We start from the raw sequence: 5,298 nt of genomic DNA, 5'->3' as shown, positions 1-5,298 counted from the left end.
CGATCTGTATAAGTTGGGCAAATACCACTTTCACAAGGCCTTACAGACGCGGGGTGTTTCTTATTTTTCATTTAAAAGCAAAAGGATTGTAATATCTATAAACGACATATAGTTTCAGTTATAATATGGATAAATTTTAGCCACTAGGAATGATAATCCCCCCACGTTCGGTTAAATAGCATGTGGGAAGGTATAAATATATATTGCACTTTTTGTGATTAGCCCTCAGTCTGTAACTGCAATAATAAATTGTCAAACTACGCAACGTTTTTTGGGCGTGGCACAACGGTCGCGGGGTGTCAATGGCCGGCCGTTCCAATTGCGTAGCGTTGATGTTAAATAATTATAACAAAATTAAATTAGGTATCTGGCTAACACTACGTGTGGTATAGACGATTTGTATACGAGTAAGTACAGTTTGTATGCAGTAAAATCCTAGAGGCTACGTCTCTTTAACATTTTGTGCCTCTATGCCAGTGGTTCTCAACATTTTCCACACAATCGACCCTTTATTAGCTCATGCTGACCATAGTCAGATGGCAGCTTGTAGAATCGCAACGATCGTCCGTCCGTGCCGTAGCGTGCGTCCGTACCTCGTCAACAGTTGGGCCACAAATCTTACCGCTTGCGACGTAATCGGTCACGATATTCGGCACATCGGGCGGGATTCGTCAAAACGAGTTGGGATGTCGAAGCTGCGGGTCAAGCCGTCAAAGTCAAGAGGTGTATAAGAAGGGGGAACATTTCACTCCTGGACTTAAGGTATAGGCGAGGAAATGCAGAATTGCGCACAAATCTAACACGGCTCGACCATAGGCTGTGATAGTCGTGTATAAAGCATCATGTGTAGCGAAAAGCATCACTAGTTGCCGAAATTGGAGGTCACAGGTCAAAGGTCAATGCGCACAGGGCCAGATTTTTAGACATTTTCTGAGGACATGGTCTGACGGGAAGCGATTGAAAAACTTTTTTGTTTCAGCGGTGACCTAGCAATTTTTTATTGGCTTTATTCGAAAGCGGTACCATTGAAATGGTCCCTTCATGCTGACATGCGAAAGTAAAGTGGTTCCGGATAACGCTTTGACCCTCAAGCAAGGGAGGCGCTTAACACATGGATTTGTGGTACTGTCCTGTTAGAAGAATTGACTGCCGGGTTTGCTAGTAGAATCTATACTGCCTGGATGTACGAGGCTACAATGTCACAGTGAAATTTCAAACAGCTAAATTTGTTGAAGAAGGTTATGTCGCTTAAATCTATAATTTCTATGGCATTTCTACTGTCAGTATTTTACAGTGTAATGTATGGCCACTGCCAAGTGGCACTGCAAGTGGCATGTGGTGGTGGCTGTGTAGTTTTGCGGCTGCGTTTAATTAGTTACAGGTGCAGCTCTCTTATTGCAGCCTGTAGGCTGCGTAGGTAAATGGATGAGTGCTTACCTATTCTGTCTTGCAAATAGTTGTTGCGTACTACATACAGTGGGAGCTTCCATCTTAATCTGAAGACACTTTAAACGTACGCGCCATGCTCGTGGGCAACTTTCATAACGATTCCAAACAAACATTCTTTGAGAGGTTCCTGATACCATCCCTGTGCATCCACTGTTTCGGCCGCGGTGCGTCAGTTCAGCACAACCACCAATATTGGACTCACAGGTTTACTAGAATCCCACCAACCCCTTTCACTTCAACCCACGAGTCACCCACGCAAAGTAAAGACGTTAGCATGAGGCGCTGTCGCACAACTTAGCCACAGCAGCCGCCACTTGTTTAAATTAATTTCTCATGGCACTCAGGGTTTTTAAAAAGTATATTTTATAGCAAAACATATACCCGCCAGAACAATGTTGCCATACTGACGTTGATAAATTACAGCCAAGTAAACAACGCAAAACTCCGTGAAATTTTGAAAGTGTACCTTTAAGCAGCCTTAATCGTGAAATAATTATACATTTTAACGCTGGAGCCTCTTGAAATTTTTAACTTTAGCCTCACCGGACCCAATAGCTACCTTTGCGGGATCCCCAGGCGCCGTCAGAGACCCAGGTATGCAACCACTGCTTCTAGGGTATTCGACGGATGAGTAACCGTTTGGCCAGCCCAGAATAATTGTTTTGTTTGTAGACTAGTGACCATTGGTCCGGGGTGGCAGCAAAAATGATTTTTTAGCTGCAACATATGTATAGCCCACGTATGCACTCAAGTGTAGAAAAGGAGTATTTGCGCCTTGCCAAAATTTGCACGCACAGGAACTTGTTTGTGCAAATAGTGAGAATTTCCATCGCCATTGTCATTTGTTACCTACATTCTCACTCCTGCACAGCCTTGGAAACGAAATAATTGACATTTTGACTAATACTTTTCACGAAAAACCATGTAGTACTAATTTTCACGTTTTCCTACGCTTTAGCATTTGCCGACCATTCATGCGTAACAGTAATGTCTGCTACTTAAAGCTGATGTGTCTTGGACCTTGCTGTGTTATTAATATCTACTGAAATTTTCAACAATTGCCAATGTATGTGAACACATTTGGGACTAACAGGGTTTACTAGAATCCCACCACTCCACCACAGAGTCACCGCAGTAGACGTTAGATGAGCGCTGTCGCTCCGCGGCACTTGTTTAAATTAATTTTCTCATGGACCTCAGGTTTTTAAAAAGTATATTTTATAGCCAAAACATATACCCCGCAGAACCAATGTTGCCATACTGAGTTGATAATATTACAGCCAAGAACAACGAAACGTGAAATTTTGAAAGTGTACCTTTAGCAGCCTTATCGTGAATAATTATACATTTTACGCTGGAGCCTCTTGAAATTTTAAACTTAGCTCACGGACCCCCAATACTACCTTTGCGGATCCCCAGGGGTCCAGAGACCCCAGGTTGGCAACCACTGCTCTAGGCTATTCAACTGATGAGTAACCGTTTGGCCAGCCCAGAATAATTGTTTGTTTGTAGACTAGTGACCATGGTCGAGCAAAATGCATTTTTTAGCTGCAACATATGTATAGCCCACTATGCACTCAAGTGTAGAAAAGGAGTATTTGCGCTTGCAATTTGCACGCACAGGAATTGTTTGTGCAAATAGTTGAGAATTCCATCCATTGTTCATTTGTTTCCTACATTCTCACTCCTGGCACAGCCTTGGAAACGAAAATATTGACATTTTGACTAATATTTTCCACGAAAACCATGTAGTACTAATTTTTCACGTTTTCCTAACCGCTTTAGCATTTGCCGACATTTCATGCGTAACAGTAATGTCTGTACTTAAGCTGATGTGTCTTGGAACACTTGTGTGTTATTATATCTACTGAAATTTTCAACAATTGCAAATTTGAATCATTTATCGATTTCCAAGTTGATGTTACATAACTAATGAGAAGGACAGAACCTCCACCTGATAAATAATTTTACATGGACAGAAATAACATCACGTAAATAATAGTCATGTTGATAATAGCAAATAGATGGTTTTTACCAGTAGTTTAGGTCCGTGAACACTCATAGCGTCATAGTGAATGATTAATTGATTATTATATGAAGTTTTTATAGAAGCTGATGTAGTGAGAGACAAATAAGGACAGTTGCAGAATCTAGGATGAAGTGGCGGATGGAGAAATTATCTAGACCAGATTGATATAATTTCTAGTCCCGATCGATCGACACACTCAATCTGAGTCATCAGCCACGGAGCTCACGCTCTAACACGGTCCGCCAGTCATCCCTGTGGCATGAGAATCTGCGAGTCAGCTTAATAATAATAACTTGCGGTCCATTTTAAAATGAAGTGTTGGTTCTCGTGTGAAAGGCCGGCTACCGTCGTTATTCGGTTCTATTAGGCTCATTGTATGTTGCAGTGTAGGCATGCTCGTAATAGCGCTTCTCCCGGCCGTGCACGGTGCGCGTGAGCGTGAGTGCGGCAGTAACATGCGAGTGCGTTCCGCATGCAGTGCTTAAGCGCTGTACAATACATTTAATTTTCGTTAATAGTGAAATCTGAAATATTGCGATTGTTCATCATGCTAAGTACTGTAGTCTGTAAGCTCTCCATGTCCCACGCGCCACGAACAAACCAGAATAGCACAAGTAATGTCTGTTTCCCGCGTTTGGAAATATTTGGAATTTGGAATTTAGGCGTTCTGGAAATATCTCAAATAGGTTTATTTCTGATTTTAAATGTTAAAAGGTCATTGAGAGCCAACGTCGTGTGTGTCCATGAAGGATATATATACAAATACAATTAAGAAGACTATTATAACGCGTGTAGTAGGGTGACCTATTATTGCACTTCGTATGATGCCAGATAGATGTTTACTGTTGATAACTATGATCTATTCTTAATGTTATAATATTTGTACTAGCAAACTAGTATTTTTATTTTTAGAATATTTTCGTCATCATCAGAAATGCTCCCAGTTTGTAAATTACATCTATATTCTATTCTGCATGATCTGCATAATCTGTAGATATCCTTCATTCTTAGAACCCGGTTATATTTTTAGTTTCTATGACCACTCCCCCCCAGTCTAATTGTAATTAACTTCAACCTGCTTTAATCTTTTAAGATGGGGAAAGTAGGGCACTTCCAGAATCTTGTAAGCATAAATTAACATGATTACCAGGAATTTTTAACGTGCTCTTATAGGTGTTACAGATAGCCTCAGATAAATTCCGATTCTTTGCCAGCTTGGATTTACGTACATGCTCTTTGATAGAGAAGGCCTGTGAGTATTCTAAGCGCAGATCAAACGGCGAACAGAGATGTTTTGTTCTCTGAATATATACAGTACTGTTCACGTCAATAGCAACCGGTGCACTGATGAAAGTCATTGATCAAACTCGTTGCTGCTGCAGCAGCATGTACACGATAGAGTTCGAGCGAGAAAGAGAGGATGAGGTGGAGATGAGAGAAATGTTGTAGAGAAATAGAGAGATGGGGGGGGGGGGGGGGGGGGGGGGAGAGAGAATGAGGAAAAACGAGGAAATGAACAGTGGAGAATGGAACGAGCGAGTGTGTAAAAGTTAAACTGCGCATTGCTTCGTATTGGTAGCATCAGGGGTGGCAAATTTTGGCATTATTAACTCCTGGTAGCATCTATGTCTGGCTTCGCTGTGTGTGACAATATTAAAGGGACAGTAGCCTCTAGGATTTTACTGCATACAACTGTACTTACTGTATAACAAATCGTCTATACCCACATGTATTTGTCACCAGATACTTAATTAATTATTTACACATCAACGCTACGAAATTTGGGGTAATGCTATCCCACGGGCGTGGAGGGAGGTGAC

This window comes from Priapulus caudatus, unplaced genomic scaffold, assembly GCF_000485595.1.
Source record: "Priapulus caudatus unplaced genomic scaffold, Priapulus_caudatus-5.0.1 Scaffold1121, whole genome shotgun sequence".
Classification (NCBI taxonomy): Eukaryota; Metazoa; Priapulida; class Priapulimorpha; order Priapulimorphida; family Priapulidae; genus Priapulus; species Priapulus caudatus.
The sequence above is the reverse complement of the archived record's forward strand: the minus strand, read 5'-3'. Positions refer to the sequence as shown.